Consider the following 19,312-nt stretch of genomic DNA (forward strand, 5'->3'; position numbering starts at 1 on the left):
GGAATGAGCTCCAGTTCACATGTTCTGCTTCTGTGACCCCGTGTGACCCTACCAATCAACCCCCTCCCTCTTGATGACCATGGATGACTAAGTGACAAGGGGTGTGAGGACAGCAGCTGTCTGTTTTTCTCCCATTCAGAAGCGACACCCGGCTCCCAGGAACCCCGAGTTCCTATCGTCACCTCCTCCAGGCTTCTCCAGGAAATCTCGTCAGTGCAAATGTCACTGGGACCTGAGTCATATAAGGTCACCCAGATAAGATGCAGATGTGCTTCTTGGGTATTGGAAGCAGTGAATTTGGAGTTAAATTGACTTGGGATAGGATTCTCGCAATAGTGTCTATTGATCAACAATGGGGCTTCTTATACTATGCATAAATGTCCGAATTCACCAACTGAAGGAAATAATGGAATCACCTCATAGTTTATTTAAAAATAGAAAAGTAGAACAATCCTTAGCACTGGGCTAAGACACAAATATTAAAAATATCCAAGACTTATTTTTAACAGCCCCACTGGGGTACACTTGTCATCCAATAAACCAAGCGTATTTAAAGGTAAAACCTGATAAAATGACATATGGATACATCTACAAAGCCCTCACTAAAATCAAGATGAATATTCAGCACCCCAAGTTTTTCTTGTATCCATTAATGATCCTGACCTCCAGTGGATGGTGCTTGCTTACTCCATCCCCAGAAATGTGTGTGTGCGTGCGTGCATGCGTGCGTTTGTGAATGTGTGTGTGTGTGTGTGTGTGTGTGTGTGTGCGTGAAAAGGTGCATACGTGTGTGTGCCTGTGTGGTGTCAGTGTAGGGTGTTTTCTCAGTTGTTCTCCACTCTCCTTTTTGCAGCAGGGTTTCTCAGTGGGCCTGGCCAATCAGTGCACTCCAGGACCTGCCCATCTCCACCTCCCCAGAGCTGGGATTACAGGTGCGTGCATGCCACCACACCTGGCTTCTAAGTGGGTATTGAGGATGTGAGCTCAGGTCATCATGTTTATGTGACAAGCCCTTTACCAATCAAGCTATCTCCCAGCCCACAATCTGCTCTTTATCACTACAGATGGGTGGCATTTTCTCGAATTGTGTATAAATGGAACTGTAACACATGTAATCTTTTTGTTTGGCTTGGTTCACCCAGCAGAATTATTTTGAGATTTCTCTGAATTGTGGCAAATACCAGTGGTTTGTTCTTTCTTCTTCTTCATGGGTCTTAGTCCCTCCATGGATACACCACAGTCTGTCTGCATCAACACCTGGGTTGACTCCAGCCTTGAACTCTCAGCAGCCAAATCACCCTGCACCCAGTAAAGGACTCCTCCTAACCTCCCACTCACAGCTGGCAACTGTCCCTGTCATATTTCAGTTTTTATTTGGCTCAAGAAATTCTGTCATTTCTCTGACTTTCTTCCATACCATGGATGGTCTTAAAATCAGTTACTGGTTTTTCTAAATCACTGTTTTCTAGATACTTTCGAGTTATGGATCACTAACTCAGTATTGTACTTAGAGAATATACCTTGTTAGAGAATACATTTTGAGTTTCTTTTTTCATTCCCTCCCCTCCAGCATCACCTGTCTCCATAGCCAGTGTTCCCAGGAAGGAACGCATCTCCTGCCATTGCTACAAGTGTGAGTTGGATTGTTTGTTGAAGATGTTGTCTAACTATCTGTCCCCTCACCCGCTTTCTCCCTGTTCCCTTGGCTACCAGAAGAACAGTGCCTGCTATCTCCATCCAACTGTGATTTATTTATTTGATGTCCGATCAGTTTTAGACCTCTGTTACCTGGTTCATGGACATCTAATGTCATTGTTTCATCTTGAGAACTCAGGAGATGGCTCAGTTGCTAAAGAGCCTGACTTGTAAGCATGAGGACCTGAGTTCAGTCACCAGAACCCACTGTCTCCTGGAGACTGAGACATGCCTGACTCGGGCATGCTGCTAGGCCCTGCACATAGCACACAGTAGGGCTTGGTGAGCCTTGCCAGAGCGAATGAGCATGAGGGAGGTGTTTCCAGAATCGCAGCCTCTCCCTCTGCAATGTGCAGGAACCCAAGGGACAATCACCATCCTGCAGGCCGTTCCCTGTGACATTCTCTAACTCCTCCATGAGCTCCTGATAACAGCCACATTTTAGGGTTTGGAGAAGAGTGTTAAGACCAGACATTTTTTTGTGGGGGATGGGAGGTAGGGGTGGGGGGGCTGGGTAGACCAAAGATGGAATTGCACAGTAGATGAGGACCTCCTTCAGGGGGTAAGCCAGCAGCAAACATTCATTTTTCCAAAGGGTAGAAACAATGAAGCTATTTTAGGATTCTGGTCTTTCCTGGTGCTGATGGGTCGGAGAGCAAGAACCACATTCTGAGGGTGCTTATTTGCACCCTGTAAGTCTGTTCTTGGCTCAAGGTCAGCATCCTTCTTCCAGGGGTGCCCTAGTGTGTCCTTGTGGTTCTTACATCCCTTCTGCCCATATATGAAGGAAGGAAGGGTTTGTTGTGACCCATAATTCAAGGACACAAGCCCACCACGGCAGGGAAGTGACCGCCGTCGTCATGGTGACAGGACTGTGAAGTGGCTGATCACGTGGCATCCACAGTCAGGAAGCCGAGAGAGATCATCACTAGCGCTCAGCTCGTTTTCTCCGGTTTTACCCTTCCCCAGGACTCCAGCCCATGGAACGTGTGGCCCACAGTAAGGATGAATCTTCCCACCTCAGTTCCCTCATAGACATGCCCAGGGGTTTGTCTCCTAGGTGACTCTAAATCCCATCAAGTTGACATCAGTGTCGACCATCCCATATCAGATCAGGGATGAGAAGAGCCCAGCACCGCGGCCCCAGTAGGTTGCCGGAGTGAGACCTGTTGTCGGTCCTCAGTGGCTAGCCTGTTGTCTTCGCTAGATCGTCTCTCTCACTCAGCCTTCCTTTCTCCACCTGTGAAGTAGAGCGAATAGCATGAGATTCCTGACACCTTGATCACAAAGATGATGTAACAGTCTCCACCCCATCCCTACATCACTCACCTCATCCCCGGTTGGACCACTGACAGCTGCCAACCCCTTTTCTAAGGGCCTCGTCTGTGGACCCCATGCTCTGCGTAAGAAGAGGCAAAGGATCTCATCCAGCCTCTGAGCAGGAGAATACATCCTGTAACAGGAGTCGGCCCCGTGTTTGACTAACTCCCGCCAAAGCCCACCAGCCTGTTGTAGAAACCAGTGTCATCTCTAATTTCTCGGATGCTCCATTTAAGTGAAGTCACTACCCAAAGGCCTCCAGGTATTTAGAGAAACAGCCTAACAATATGGTTCTTGCCTCTTGTGCATGTGGAATTATGGTCTCCCTGGAGCCCTGTGTGTGACACATGAGCATCTTAAAACCAAGTGGATCCTGGCTATTAGGGACAATTAGAGCCTAAGAGGAGAGTCTACTATTACAGAATGCTGGATGGTATGGGAGGTCACATCTGGAGAGGCCTGAGTGGGCTGGAGCAGGAATTCCCTGAGACCCCTAAGATGGCCTGATAGTAGTGCGTATCAGAACTAAAGGTCAGACCTGTGCCCACATGTTCCTGGGATCCGGCTTAGCCAAGATGCATCAGAACTCCAAAGTCTTCATATGTCACCATCAGCCACACAATGTGACACAGATGACCAGAGGCCAGTGTTTCCTGAGCACCCACCATGTTCCAGACACAGCTCCTGGTTCCCATTTAGTCATGACAGAGAGGGGAAATATTTGGCCATGCTCTGGGGGAACCCTACTTATTACTGGAAAGAATAACCAACCATGTAAGCGGGGCCTGTGCATGAAACATTTGGGGCACCAGGGTCAAGGTGGAGAGGGCAGGCCACAGAAGGGTCTGGCCAGGCAGCCATCCTGCCAGTGAGATGGAGACACAGTCCCCTTCAGGCCCCTCAGGTTCTTCCCCTGGAAACTGGAAGACAATAATTGTCCCTATGTCACAGGCTGCTGTGAGGATAAAATGCTAACACAAGGAAAGACTTAGGCAGGGCCTGTGACAAGTAGCCATCTCTGTGTTATCAGGAGTTCTGCTTCCAGTTAAGGTGGGACAGCAGGGCCGCACACATAGCCGCCTGCCTAAAGCAATGGAGGAAATGGACAGGGTATATAAAATGACTGCGCATCACCAGGCACCAAGCAACCAAGTACAAGGATTCCCTAGGGTAGGGGGTTAGGCCTGTGTTTTCCCAGCTTGAAGTCTGGACAACAGTGGGTAGTAGGAGGGGGTGTGGGGGGAGGGGCAGATGATGACCCAGGTAGAAGCTGCTTGCCCTCCTTAGCGGAGGCTGAGTCAGAATGCGGGGATCCAGGCAGCCCTGTGTTCTCAGAACGGAGCCCTGGAGATGAGAGGTCAACACAGAGTGGCAACAGAGAGGGCTGCTGGGGGCTGCTGGAGCCTTGAGCTGAACACATCCCAGGGTTGGGGAAAACAGCCAGAAAAATCTGTGGGTGTTAAAGGTGAAGTATCAGGCAGTTACTCTGCTCATCATGTGACCCAACGCCCGACAAGGAACAACTTAAATGGGAAGAAAGGTTTATTTAGCTCGCGATTTGCGGGTGGGGGAAGGTGTGGCCACAGAGCCATGCCGGCAGGCAGCTTCACGTTGATGGGAATAGGAGGCTGCTGCTTGCTCACATCTCAGCAGAGAGGGAAAGGAAAGCAAGCTGGGGCGTAAAGCTTAAGGCCCACTCTCTACAAACTGACTTCTTCCAGCCCCAACCCGTGAAGATCCCACAACCTCCCAGAACAGCGCCACCATCTGGGAGCAAGTGTTCAAACACCTGAGCTGCGGAGACACTTAGAATTCAAATCACGGCAGTTGGGAGGCAAATGACGGTACCAGATGGGAACAATGGACATAGACGTCTAGTGATCAACAGCTCTGGAAGTGAGAGGTGTGTGGGTAAATAACAATGACATTCTCATGATTTAAACCGCTTTTAAAGATAATTGTCTGGTATTCATTATGTGCAAGCAAACGCAGGGAAACTTTAGCTCAAAGATGGGAATAGATGCTGTCAGGGTGCTATACCAGACAGGAGTGTTGGAATATCACTTGAAAGCGAACTGTGAGAAGTTAAAAAATGTTTACTACACACCCTCAGGCAAAGACCAAAATAACAAAACAAAAAGCCAGAGCTGCAGAGCCTAAGGGGGGATAAAATGCAGTCATAGAAACTGCCACAGTCATACGAAAGGAGGAGAAGGAACAGATGGAAGGAACAGAAAAAGGCCCCTGAGAGGCAACAGTGTCCAGTCAAAAGGCAGAGATTGTCACCCTAGGCCAAGTAGCAAGACCCAGCTACGGACTATTGCCGGTAGGAAACCCACTGCAAGTCTAAAGACGAAGATAGGTTAAAAGAAATGGATACACAGATATGGAGCCACACAAATGAAGAAAGTGGTTAGGCTCCTGGCAGATGAGGGACTTCAATGCAGGCACCGTCAGAGACAAAGAGGGTCATTGCATCATGACAAACCTACCGAAGTTATCAAGAGGATTTGCAGATTTGTGTATGAGGTGTGTGTGTACCTGTGTGTGATATAGGTGGAATCAGGGAATGGTTTGGGGTGGTGTCGTCCCTGTGGTACTGCCTTCTCTCTGTTTCCTTCTTGTCCGTTTGTTCGTTTGTTTGAAGACGGGGTCTCTCACTTGCCGGAGCTCTCTAAACTGCCTTGGTTGTTGGCCACAGAGCCCCAGAGATCCCTGCTCTGGGATTACAAGTGCACACCACCATGCCTGGATTTTTTTTTCTTTAGGAGTGAAGAGGAAAACCAGAATCCTAAAATAGCCCTCATTATTTCTACCCTTTGGATGTTTACTGCCAGTTCACCCTAAGACAAGGTCCTCACAGGCTACTGCACTGCAAATCAATGTTTGGCCCATTAAAACAGGAGAGAGAGAGAGAGAGAGAGAGAGAGAGAGAGAGAGAGAGAGAGAGAGAGAGAGAGAATGTTCTCTGGTCTTAACACTCTTCTCAATCCCTAAAATGTGGCTGTGATTAGGAGCTCAGGAAGGAGCCAGAAAATGTGATAGAGGAAAAGCCTAGAGGAGGGTATTGTGCCTTGGGGGCAGCAAACGGTTCTTGCACATTCCAGGGAGAGATCCAGCTTCATCCTCATTCACTCCAGCAAGGCTCACCATGCCCCTACTATGTGCTGTGTGCAGGACATAACAATGCAGCTGGAGAAGGGCAGGTCTCTGTCCCCAGGAGCCAGTGTGCTGGGCTGGGAGGCTGGAAGAGAAGCTGGTCATCAACGCTGCCAAAGACATCCATGGAAGGATGGTGCTAGAAAGAAAGTCACACAGGGTGACATAATAGGGGTTGTCTTGGGGCTGTGGGGACAAGGAGGGTCTCCCTGAGAGGGAAACACGTGAGCTGAGACTTCAGTGGGAAGTGGGGACAGTTAGCCTTGTTGGTGGGATGGGGTGATTCCAAGTGGAGAGTTAAAAAGGCAGCAGGAGAGGGAGGAGCATTTTGGCTTACAGGTTGTAGCCCACCCTGGAGGGAAACCAAGACAGGAACTGAAGCAGAGGCTGTGGAGGAATGCTGCTTCCTGGCTTGCTCCCTCTGGCTTGCTCAGCCACCTTCGTTATACAGCCCAGGCCCCCCTGCCCAGGGGTGGCACTGCCCACTGTGTGCTGGGCCCTTCCACATCAACTAACAGGCAAAAAAATGCCTCCATAGACATGCCCATAGGCCAGTCTGCTGGAGGCCATTTATCGGCTGCGATTTCCTCTTCCCAGCTAGGTCCAGGTTTGCGCTGTCAAGAACCCGGTCTACAAGACCCACTGACTGATTAGAACAGCAGTGACCTGGAGAGGTTGAAATGTTGCAGGTCTAAGGTTGGAATGTTGCAGGTCTAGAGGTTAATTACATTCTCTGGAGAGCCATTCCCTGCCCACCTCTGTGTCCGAACTAACATCCTGTGACTAATAGATAAAAAACCTTTTTGAATTTATTAACTTAGCAGACCACTAGTTTCCACCAACCCCAAAGCTAAAAATGTCACCAGATACTGTCTGAAGCCTGTAGCACAAATTGTTAGAAGATCTTATTAATAAAATCAAACCCGGAGCCAGGTATTGGGGTTAAAGCTGGAAGATCAGAGAAGCAGAACCAGCCACAGCCAACCTCACCTCACCAATTCCTCAGCTCGTCCTCTTTCCTCAGACTGGAAGCCTCTGTGTCCTCATCCGAATGGATCTCAGCTGAACTGCTGCTCAAAAGCCTAAAAGCTTAACCAGCTCTAGTTCCTGGTTTTCATGCCTTATATACCTTTCTGCTTCCTGCCATCACTTCCTGGGATTAAAGGTGTGAGTCACCATGCCTGGCTGTTTCCAGTGTGGCTTTGAACTCACAAAAATCCGGATGGATCTCTGCCTTCCGAATGCTAGGATTAAAGGCGTGTGTGCCACCATTTTCTGGCCTCTGTATCTAGTGGCTGTTCTGTTCTCTGACCCCAGATAAGGGTGCACAATATGTTGGAGAACACGATATCACCACAGAAGCCCACAGAAAAGCGTCCCTCATCTCACTGTAAGCACCTCTCTGATGGACCCACCAATGTCTTTTAAACTTGCCTTGATTTATGACTTTCTTTGCAAAACTATAAAACTTTGTGAAACTCCTTCCACCTTAGAACATGGAATTGTGAATGACCTAAATCTACCTTCCAGGGCCATGGTCACTCAAATTTGGCTCCAGGATAAATAATCTCTTGTTCCCTTTAAGGTGAGGTGTGTGTGTGTGTGTGTGTGTGTGTGTGTGTGTGTGTATGTGACAGTGTCAAGTTGACAAAAGCTAGTTATGACAGGAATCAAAGGCCCACAGCCATGCATGTTCATAACACGTCAGGAACGTGTTTACTGTGGCCAGAAAGGGACTGGAGAAGTCCTGGGAGCCTATGTGTGACAGACCTAAATGCCATGCCAAAGAAATGAACATTCTCCTAGAGCAAGGGAGGGGAGCCAAAGAGGCCACGCCCTCTGCCTTCCTGGGCCCCTTCTGGGGGAGATTTCTTTGAGCCTGACTTGCAAAGGTTGTTGACTTTAGTTAAGTAAATACTACCAGACTTGTGCTCAAATAGGTTTAGGGCAGTGGTTTCTCAACCTTCCTGACGCTGAGAGTTCCTCATGCTGTGGTGACCCCTAACCATAAAATTATTTTCATTGCTACTCCATAACTATAAATTTGCTACTGTTATGAGTTGTAACGTAAATCTCTATGTTTTCTGACGGTCTTTGGGGGTTGTGACCCACAGGTTGAGACCCACTGATCCAGGGTAGTATGAAGTCCAGGGATTCACAGAGCTGCTGTGATGGGTCTGGGGTCACTCAGAGATTCACCGTGACCATGAATACATTTTGATAAGAGGCTTTTTATTTAGGTACTGGCATCCGACATGGGGCCAGAACTGCACCTGAAAGTGCTCCCAAGTCTCAGCCCAGTCGGCTCAAGGCTTGTGAAGGCAAAACCCACATGCCTACATGTATTCTGCCTTTGCGTCAGCAGGGTCTTATTTTAACATATCTGTCTTACAGTTGTCCCAGTCATCTTTTTGAGCAGAGTAAGCAAGTTTGATTACAAAAGCAGAAATAGCAGTTAGTCTTATGACCTACTGTCTTACAAGAACAGCAAATTTTACAAGATCAGTAATATAAGAATAGTCTTGAACGTCTGGGGAAAAAAGGGCAGGGGGCTTCAGGATACAGCCTGTACAAGCTAGAGGCTTACGTGTTAGAGGCATTTTTGCTTCGTATTATCTTAAGCATAGTAATTAAAACCTTAAATGTAATGTTAACCATCACAATTGCCTGGGAAGATGTGAGGGGTGGAACCTTAGCAACCCCAGCAACCCCCCAGGGGCACCTCACAGAGATGGACACAGCCAAGGGCCAGGACTTCCACCCTCCTCCCGACAGCCTCTGTGCTCAACCCTGCCCACCTGGGGTATGCAGGCAACACCTAGATTTCTTTGCATCCCTCCAAGCAGTCCCAAAAGGCCAACATCACAAAATCAGCGCAAACCAGGCCAGCTTCCCGTGTTAGATCTGTCCAGCAGTTTCCTCTGGGAAGCAGGGCTCTCACTTGCTCCATCACTGAATCAGCAGGGGCCGTGACTCCCAGCAGAAGCTGTGGAGAGAGTTTTATGCTCTGTCAGGCCCTTTGAAGAGGACCCTGCCTGAAAATAATTGGGCCATCCACCAGAGCTTCCTGGGAACCAAAAAAGAAACAGCCAGTTCCTGCCTCTGGCACAGCAGGGCCAGAGCTCCAGCAGAAGAGCAGCCTTCACTGAGGGGAACCAGGAAGGCAGGGACTGTGAGCAAGGCGAGCTTCATGGAAGCCTGCAATTGGACCTGGGTAAGAAACCTTATGCTGATACACAAGACTGCCAAAAGCCCAGCTCTCCTTCTTGTCCCAATCCCAAGAGGTTCTGGTTGAAGACAGTATCAGTTTACAGCCAGTGGACCCAGGGAGAGACCAGGCTAGCCCACTCTTTCAACCATTCATAAATCCAAGGAAGTACTCTGGCTAGCCTGAATAGAGTCACATGACTATCTACACCAACCAGAGAAGATGCCTGAAGGGGACACCATGAATGGATATTTCTAGGTCACATGATTACTGCATGATCCAGGAGGTCTTTGATTAGCTACCTGACCAGAACCATAGAGAGTGAAGAAAGAGCAAACAAGATTGAAATGAGGCTCTTAGTCTGATAGCTTGTTGCTGGAAAGTTCTCATGGTCTAGCCTAGAGCTCCCTGCCCACTCCTTCCCAGCCATACTTCCAACACCTAATGTGTGAGAGTTCTGAATATTTTCACATGTGTGTGTGTGTGTGTGTGTGTGTGTGTGTGCAAATATGTATGTGTGCAGGTGCATATGAAGGACAGAAGATGACATTAAATGTCTCCCTCAATCATTCTCCACCTAAATTTTTGAGACAGGGTCTCTCACTGAAGCTGGAACTTGCCAATTCAGCTAGACTGGCTGGCCAGCCCAGGAGCCATGGGGATCCTCCTGTCTCCACCTTCCCAGTCCTGGGGACTGGAGTGTGCTGCCACTAGCTTTTGCTGGCTTGCTTTTAACATGGTTCCTAGGAATCAAACTTGAGTCCTCATGTCTACATGACAAGCAGTTTACCAACCAAGCCATCTCCCCTGCCTGTGTTTATAAGGTTTCAAATCCTTGCCTCTACGCCTCACTTACTTACCCGTTGCCTCTGCCTTGGGTGGCTTCCTGTACAAGTCTCAGTCCTCCCCACCTCACACATTATGCTCATTCCATGTCTATTCACAGTCCCACTTCCTTGAGAACAAATATTTAATATTACTCTGTTCTCCTTTCCTAGTGCCTTGAATGTTACTTGACACATCAATAAATATTCTTAGAATTAATCAATTAACTAACTGCAGTTATTGGATTGGCCATGGACAGTTTGGAAATGCCTAGTGTCGGGTAGGTAGTTTTCTCCTCAGAATTGAAATACTCCCTCCTGGAGGAAGTGAAAGGCTCATAAGATCAGAAGAAAGGGAAAGCCACTAGGCTCAGGAAGGTCCAGAAACTTACAGGCTTGGGAAGCTCGGGAAGCTCCAAGATGCACCAGAGCCCCTCCCCAAGGTGGCATAAGGAGTATGGAACTGCTTGAGGAAGGGGACTCTTCAGTGGAGCTGTCTGCAAGTTGGGCAAGGAGCTCCAGGACTGTAGCTGTCATGTCACTCACAGAGGTGGGCTTCCGAAAGATGCAGCGGTGGGAGAGTCACCCAAGAAGTCCTGATGATCACATTTGTTCACTAGACCAGATGGGAGAACAATTGGTTCTTTGATCTGTTGCTGTCAACACTCTTGTGTAAATACATCTTTGCTTATGTCCCCTCAGGCAATGTCAAAATAGTACCCGGGAAGATCAGTTGCTTTTCGTGTACTGTGGCATCACAGGTCTTGGGGAGGAGATGCCCATGACCTAATTTTATCCTGAAAGATGTCCTAGAGAAGTCTCTAACCTCCGACCTCAGTCTTCTCTTCTGGGAAAAGGGCTCTTTGATTTTCCACTCTGGATCCAACCCTATAAGTCAAGAGGGAGAGCTCAGCCTTGGCAAACTCTTGGAGAACTCTTGACAGCCAGTAGAACTCTGAGACACAGGCTTCCCAGGCAGCAAGCGGGAGAGGCAGGACAAGAGAAATTTCCAAGCATATCAAAGTGATTATCTGCCAAATATCCAACTGTCTAATTTTAGAATACTGTCAGATACTTCTGACACTCATGGAAGGAGCTTGAAATCTTGAATTCATCTTTGCATTTCATTGGGAAATTTAGGCCTGTCATTAGAAGCACAACAAAAGCCTAGTAATGAAAACTCATGATTCTGAGGCCTCTCCATCAGCTGGAGAGGAAGAATGCTTGCTGGACCAGTCAGTAGCACTCACTCTATGGAAAGGAACTTGTTCTCACCCCCAACTACCACCCCTCCCCCTGTTCACAAGTTTGTGAGCCTAGCAGGACTCTCAAACATCCCACTCAAGTTACCTGAGCCTAGGGGAGCTCTTTGAAATGCAAGGCACGGTAGAAGCTTTAAAGGACCTACTGTGTGCCAAGAACTTGCATAAGCCCTTTGGTCCTCATGCTTTTACTTCCAACTCCAGCTCTCCTTGTTCTCCCCTCTGGAGCTCTGTTCCAGCCACATTGAACCTCCCTGCATTCTAGCTCATAGCCAAAGTTCGCCTCCAGCCTTTAGCATGTGCTCTCCTCTCTGCCTAGAGCTCTCTGACTCCTATCCTATTCCCGCCCCAATCTCCACATGGCTGGAGCTTCCCATTGCTCAACCTAAGCTCCAGGGTCACCTCTTTGGAGGAAATCTCTCTACCCTGTCATTCATGCACTGGGTTCCAACATGTACCTTCTGTTGTCTTCACAGCTCTCACTGAAGCCAGAAATCTGTCTATTCATTGATATATCTTTCACTTCCTGCCTCTGCCTCCAGAATGAGGGCTTTTTGGGGGTAGAGGTGTTTTTTGTTTGGGGTGTGTGTGTGTGTGTGTGTGTGTGTGTGTGTGTGTGTGTGTCCTTTCCAAAGCCGTGTTCCTAGTGTCCCCCAAATAGTGATTGTGACAGAGCTAGGACTCCATGTCCATGTGACTAAAGATGGATGGATGAATGGATGGATGGATGGAAGAGAGGTTGAGTGGATGTTTCCCCAAACCCTGGCCTTGCCTATGGTGCTTTTCAGTAAATTAGCTAATGGATGTAGGAGACACAGAGGACTGAAAATGGCTTGTCAGGCTTATCTTTAGCCTAAGTTGTCGTGAGTTGTTTGAAAGGTTGCCCAAGGCCTGCCGATCTATTTAAAGGGGTGTTTTGTTTTCTGGACATTTCTAGAAGACTATGAGTTCATTTAACAGATGAAAAACTGACACTTGGAAAGAGGGACAAGGACTCTGAAAGATCATAGGGAGTGTCAGGAGACTCAGATGAGAAGCCAGCTGGCTTGATCTGGCTAGCTTATGTCTGAAGTTCTTGGCAGGTGCATGCAGAGGCCTCTGTCCGTCATAAAAGTGGTGCCATTGTTCCAGTGATGCCGGAATAATAATAGCAAAACAAGGGTCCCAGAGGCCAACCTGTCCTTAAGGTTTGCATCTGAAATGTCCCAAGGGCTCATGCTCTGAACACTCAGTCCCCACCCTGCAGCTTGATTCTGAAGGCGGTGGAGACTCCTAGCTTACAGAAATAGGTAGCTAGAGAAGGCCCTTTGAAGGTCATTTTCCTGATGTGGAGACCGAGACACACACACACACACACACACACACACACACACACACCACACACACACACACACACACACCACACACACACACACACACACACCACACACACACACATATATATAAATATAAATATAAATATATATATATATATATATATATATATATATGATGCATTTTGCTTTTGGTCACAATGGAGCAGGGTGGCCTGGCAGTGGAATCAGCAGCATCTGCTGTGACAAACCCACATCCGGGGATTTCTCCTGTGGTAGTGACCCTTGTGAGCCACGAGCAAGCAGGATGGCCCTGTCATTCTCCAGACTGCCTCCCTCACACGTATACCTCAAAGACAAGACACAGTTTGCCTTTTAGCCCAGATGGATGACTAGACCTCTGTGCGGCTGGTACTGGAGAGAGGCATTCCTCACTGAATGCAGTGGAATCCTGTTTGGGGACAGTCACAAAGGGAGTGGAGGTTGCTCTGTGCTGGGCTAGTGACACCCTGGCAGTAGGCTGTAGGGGGCAGATATGAGGAGACTCAAGCCCCCCACCCCACTTCTCCCTCCTACAATGGGACTAGAGGAGGGTCCCTGTGTGAGGTCTGTCCTCCTGCCTCACCTGGTTCCATGTACAGACACGAAGATGTGCTCAGAGTGAGCTCACGGGAATTCTCAACCCCGCAGGTTCCACTGAACAGTATATGTCTGTCGCTTTTGCCATGTTTTCCTTCTGTCTCAAATGTCAAGTGGGTCTTCCTAGGAGCACTGAGTGGGGGCGGGGAGGGATTAGGAGGTAATTTTGTCTCATTTGAAGATGGTCTGGAGTATAGACTAGTAAAGAGACTCCTTGGAGCCCGATTCCCCTGCCCCCACCCCTCCTGCCTCCTCCTCTCTCCCCCTCTTCACTCCTGGCATCTGCCTGCAGTAAAGGCCATGTGGGAGCTAAGACATGGAGGAGTTAGCATGCCCTGCCAGGCTCTGCCTTCCAGAAGCCCAGCTCCCCGCTGAGCCTGGCCAAGGCAGTGTTCCAGGGGAAGGCCCTATTCTTAGGAAGGGGAAATCTCTGAGGAAAAGGCACATGTCTCAGCCCTGGCCAGTGAGGCTACAGCTGCTCTGTGGTGGCATCTTGGAGACTCTCAGTGCTTCCCAAGGTAGGGGCTCTGTGGCACCACCTGGGGTGACATGGGTCTTTGGGCAGAGTATCAGGGGAAGTTAATGGGTGGTGGGGGAGAGAAGATGTGCTTGCATTGGCTGTAGAGCTATGCTGCCCCTCTGTCCTTCAAGATGCAGCAAGGCCGGGCGGTGGTGTCATGTGCCTTTAATCCCAGCACTCGGGAGGCAGAGGCAGGAGGAATATCTGTGAGTTTGAGGCCAGCCTGGTCTACAGAGCGAGTTCCAGGACAGGCTCCAAAGCTACACAGAGAAACCCTGTCTTGAAAAAAACAACAAAAAAAAAAAAAAGAAAGAAAGAAAGAAAGAAAGAAAGAAAGAAAGAAAGAAAGAAAGAAAATAGACGCGGCCCATGTCTGTGAGGGCCCTTCAGGACAGCAGAAAGGACACTGGATACCAAAGCCCTCAAGGCTCAGGCACAGGACTGGGTAGAGGCTACCCTTGAGTGGCAGGCTGAGGCCCTGCAATCACCCTAGAACCAGCCCAGCACCAATGCTCCCTCCGCAGCCCAGAGGAGCAGCAAGGGACTGCTAACCGTGCAGAGATAGCACAGATCCTTCTTTCATGAGGTCTCTGCAGCAATGTAGGGATACCATGAGCCTCAGCTCGTGGGTGAGCAACAGGGTCCAAGAGCAAGGGATGTAGAACAGGCAGAATTGGAGTGGCCATCCATGCCATGCTCGGCCCAGGCTCTTGCTGCTGTGCTCTGTGCTCCCTCTCATGTTCGCTGTCCCTTTGCTCTGCCTGCTCCCCGAGTCTCTCAGCCTCTCCTCCCCTCAACTCTGTGCTCACTCTGGGCTGCTCTGAGACCCTCGCCCTTTCCCACCTTCTATGGTACAGAGACCTCCCTTGTGAAACAGGAGCACAATGGTAAGCCTGAAAGGATGCCCCATAAAAAGTCTGGTCACCCGATGCAGACCAGGGCCATTTTTGTGACTTCAGCTACCTGTGTTCAAGAGAAATCTGAGCAGGGGCTGATAATTGTTGGAGAATATTATTTTAAGGTGTGTTGCTTTTGTTTATGTTGCATTTGTTTAACTCTGTGAGGCTGTGTTACTGTGCCTGTCCAAAACACCTGATGGTCTAATAAAGAGCTAAACGGTCAATAGCAAGGCAGGAGAGAGAAATAGGTGGGGCTGGCAGGCAGAGAGGATAAATAGAAGGAGAAATCTGGGAGAGAACAGATCTAGGAGCAAGAACAAGGAGAGGAGGACGTCAGGGGCCAGCCAACCCAATATACAACCAGCAATGGAGTAAGAAAGAAAGGTATACAAAAATAGAGAAAGGTAAAAGCCCAGAGGCAAAAAAATGGGTTAAAGTTAAGAAAAGCTCTCAAAAAAAACAAGCCAAGCTAAGGCAGAGCATTTATAATTAAGAATAAACCCCTGTGTGTGATTTATTTAAGAGCTGGGTGGTGGAACCCCCAAAAGAGCAAAAAGAAACAACAGATAATTACCCATGATTTTGTAGCAACCCTCTTGCAAATCCCTGCTCCCTTCATCTCTGCTATGGACACCTAGATTCACTGGCTCCTGCTGGCTTTGTAACCAGTTACCCCATGAGGGTGAGTCTGCAGCTCTGGAAGACCAAGAGGAAGAGCTGAGTAGGGAAGGGGTCACGATGTGTGCAGGCAGCCCATGATGTGTGCAGGCAAGTGATGATATGTGCAGGTAGCCCACAATGTGTGCAGGCAGCCCATGCAGCAGGCACACTATAAGCAAAAGCTCAGAGGTGCCAATGGAAGCCAGAGGGAGCCCCTGGGGTGAAAGGCAAGGCCGGATAAGCAGATGGAAGTGGACTATGAGGCGAAAGACGATGGCCAAGGACAGTTTCACTACACAAAATGGCTTTGAGGTCTAGTCCTGAGACTGCATTTTTACAGAGATGTCTTCCGGTCCTTGGGGATGATGTAGGAGCTGCTTCACCAGTCTATCACATAGAGGATCGAACGGACGTGTTTGTTATCTTAGTTACTTTTCTCGTTGCAATGAAAGAACACCTGACAAAAACAGGGAGGGAAACGTTTATTCTGGCTCTCAGTTTGAGGGGCGCCGTCCATTCTGTTGGGGAAGGAATGGAAGCCACAGTGGCTCCAGCTGAGGCTGCCAGGGTGGGAGGCAGTGAGGCAGTGGTCTCCTTACACCCACAGAGAGAGATGAGTGCTGGTGCCCCGTTCACTTTTCCTGGAACCCAGCCTGAGGCATTGGGCATGTCAGTAGACGCTAACTCTGAAGGAGGTCTCAGACTTCCAAAGGGGACTTGACCACCCTGGGAGGTCCTGACAGCCTGGTAATGGCTTCTCTCCTTCCCAGGGCTCTGACCAAAGTGAGACAGTAAAAGGTTTGCAGGGATGGGTTGGTGAGGAAGTCCGTGGAGGCCTTCTGTTCCAGCTGGGATCTTCCCCACTCCCTTCCAAGAACGGAATGGGCAGACATCGAAGAATACAGATGGGCAGTGCTTTATTGACAGTTCTGGATTAGTAACAGTAATTAAGTAGGGTAAAACAAAACAGACGGTCATTCGGGATTTAGATGAGGTGGGTTTGAACTCTTAGTAGCGCTGGGATGCTAAGTGGGGTGCTAGCTGTGAGCTGCCTTGATACAGCTCTGAGAAGTGCCTCATCTCAGGGTTCCCCCAAGGCAGTGGGGCTGCCAGTCAAGAGCTGTTGGGTCTGGAGAAATGGCTCAGCAGTTAAGAGCACTTGCAGCTTTTGCAGAGGACCCGAGTTCTGTTCCCACATCAGACGATTCACAACCTCCTGTAGCTCCAGCTCTAGGGGATTCCACATCTCTGGCCCTCACATATGTGCACATACACACAGACACAGACACATAAATAAAATAAACCTTTAACAGAGAGAAAGCCGTCTCTTACAGAGCCAGTCTGCGGGTCGGGGAAGTGTCGTGACCCTCAGCCTTCAAGGACAATTTCCTGAAGTGTGGGTAGTCTCTGTGGCTGGAGACTGGACACTTCTTCAGGAACAAACCCCCATCCATCCCTAACCTGAGGCCACGGGGTGAGTCCCCTTTGACCTACAGTTGCTGGTCAAGCCTGGGCCTCCATTTCTGGTGTCCACAGAGATCTAAAGGTTCATTTCTTCCTCTTCTGCTGAATTCCAATGAGCCTTGTGTGCCAAAGCCCAGATTTAGAGTGGGTCTAGCCACAGAGGAGGTGGAACAGTAATGTTTCAACCCCCAGCTGCCTAGCTATATCCACCTTTGCCCCCTCAGCAGAAATTGTCCTGGGAATATGGTCCTTGGAATGCGAAGCAGGCCAAGTCCATGGGCCTGGCAAGTTGGAACCACGCCCTTGATCACAGTGGCCCTGGCAGGGAGAGGCTGCTCATCCCTGGATCTTAGCGGTCCTGCCTGTGGGTGAGGGTGACACGGGGCTGTGGGTTCAGGTTCTGGCCACCAGGAGCCAAGGCAAGGCTTGTTCCTTCTGCTCATGGCCCCTTTAAGAAAGGTAGACTAGGTTAGAGAGCTGCCCCCCGCCCCCAGGCTCAGAACAAGGACTCTGGAGTCAGGAGTCTTGGTCCTGGCTCTGCCTAGTTACGAGACCTTAGACAAGTTCCTAGGCCTCTCAGAGGCATATCATCCTGGGTTGTAAGATGGAGATAATTACTGTTGCCTCTCAGAGATTTTCAGTCCGGTTATACTAGAGGTACTGGGCCTACATCACGGAGGATAATTAGCTCCCTTTAGCAGAGGGATAATACATGAAGTCACAGCTGAGTAGACACCATCCCCCAAGCTCAGGGAGGCCAGGGCCAAGCTCTTTAAATATTTACTTTGCTTTTACAAGCTGGGATGGTAATGTGGAGCTCCTATAGCCTGGGGTCCCTGGCTTTCCAGAAAGCCCTCCCTGTGGCATCCATTTCCCATCCCTAGAAGTGCAGCTGACGTTACTTGGTCCTATGAAGAAAGGGAAACTACCACATCTGGTCTACACATTCCTGTGATTTAGCCTCTCTGAACCCAGCCCAGAGTACAATCCAGGGATAGAACCAACAACAAGGTCCACTCCAAGGCAGAGCCCACGAGCCTTGCATGTTTACTGAGCAAGTACCAAGCTGGCATTAGCCAAAGTGATGGCTGGTGATTCCAGAAAGGATGCAGGGAAGGAAAAACAAAATGATGGCCATATTGATCTGGGGCAGGAGCCTCTAGAAAGCAGCTGCGCCATCCATCCGCCTCTGGGACCAGCACTTTCTACATGCTTGATGTAGCCTGAGGTCTTGAGCCTGCCCGTGGGCAACAAGAGTCAGGAATGCACCAAGTTCCCCAGCATGGCTGGCCTCCTGGCAGGCCAAGGACACCAAAGGAAAGATAGTGTTCCACTGAACGGGCCCTGTGCCCCATTTCCAGGGATTCAGGTCGTCCTTGGAGGAGGTAACAGCAGAGAGTAAAGTGAACAGGAATCCCTGTCTATACTGAACTTTGGGGGTCAACAGCTTTGGGGCTTTGCCTGCTCCAAAATGTATACTCTGTGATGAGAGATATCTGCCTCCCTGGACTCAAGCCTGGTGCCAGGCATGTGATGGGTGCTTATACACTTAATAACTGATGCCCTCTATCCCCATTGTCCAGAACCTTGTTCTCTTGCAGCCTGCAACCCTGACTATGAGACACTTGCAGGCACGTCTAACCTTTTGACATTGGGACATACTATTGTCATCTACACACACCCACACACAAAAAAATTGCACACAAAACTCCTCACCATGTTTAAAGTAAGTTTATGGCTTTTCTGTACCACATTCATAGCTATCCTTGACTGTTTGCAGATTGTGGGCTGCAGGTTGGAAACCCCAGAGCTCCAGAGAGGAGAAACAACTGTTCCCAAGCTGCATAGTAAGGTCCCTGGCCAGTCAGTACTAGAAATGGTGTGTCAATTTTCAGCACCAGCAGCTCCAGGCTCCCACTCACATCCACTTAGCGTGTGCAAGGACATGGAACAGCGATTTTATTAGAGTGCAGAGACAATTTATTTTTTCCTAAACGTAAATGAAAATAAATAACCGAGAAGATCCCCAAATGTTTATAAATGTATTAAAGACATGTTATCAGCACACGAGACACAGCAGCAGAGGCAGTCGATGAAGAGGCTCCTGCCAGGCAGCTATGTGCTAAACGGAGCTGGCGCTCACAGGCTGTGGGGCAGGGAACCCCAAAAATGAGCTTCGGAGAACTTCCTGGCTCCAACTCACAGCAGTAAACGCAGAGGATAAAATCCACACTGCCGCCATCGCCACCGCTGGGCGGTGGTGGCGCACCCTTTTAATCCCAGCACTCGGGAGGCAGAGCCAGGCGGATCTCTGTGAGTTCGAGGCCAGCCTGGGCTACCAAGTGAGTC

The 19,312-nt window shown here is 49.2% G+C and overlaps 1 long non-coding RNA gene across 1 annotated transcript; it reads left to right on the forward strand.

Annotated features, from left to right (window-relative positions):
* The first annotated feature begins 4,372 nt into the window (after positions 1-4,372).
* LOC131905192 (uncharacterized) lies at positions 4,373-4,973 on the forward strand. The gene is made up of 2 exons (XR_009377866.1): positions 4,373-4,480; positions 4,737-4,973. It is a non-coding gene; the product is annotated as an uncharacterized LOC131905192 (long non-coding RNA).
* The last annotated feature ends 14,339 nt before the right edge of the window (positions 4,974-19,312 follow it).

The sequence above is a fragment of the Peromyscus eremicus genome, chromosome 2 (genome assembly GCF_949786415.1).
Source record: "Peromyscus eremicus chromosome 2, PerEre_H2_v1, whole genome shotgun sequence".
NCBI lineage: Eukaryota > Metazoa > Chordata > Mammalia > Rodentia > Cricetidae > Peromyscus > Peromyscus eremicus.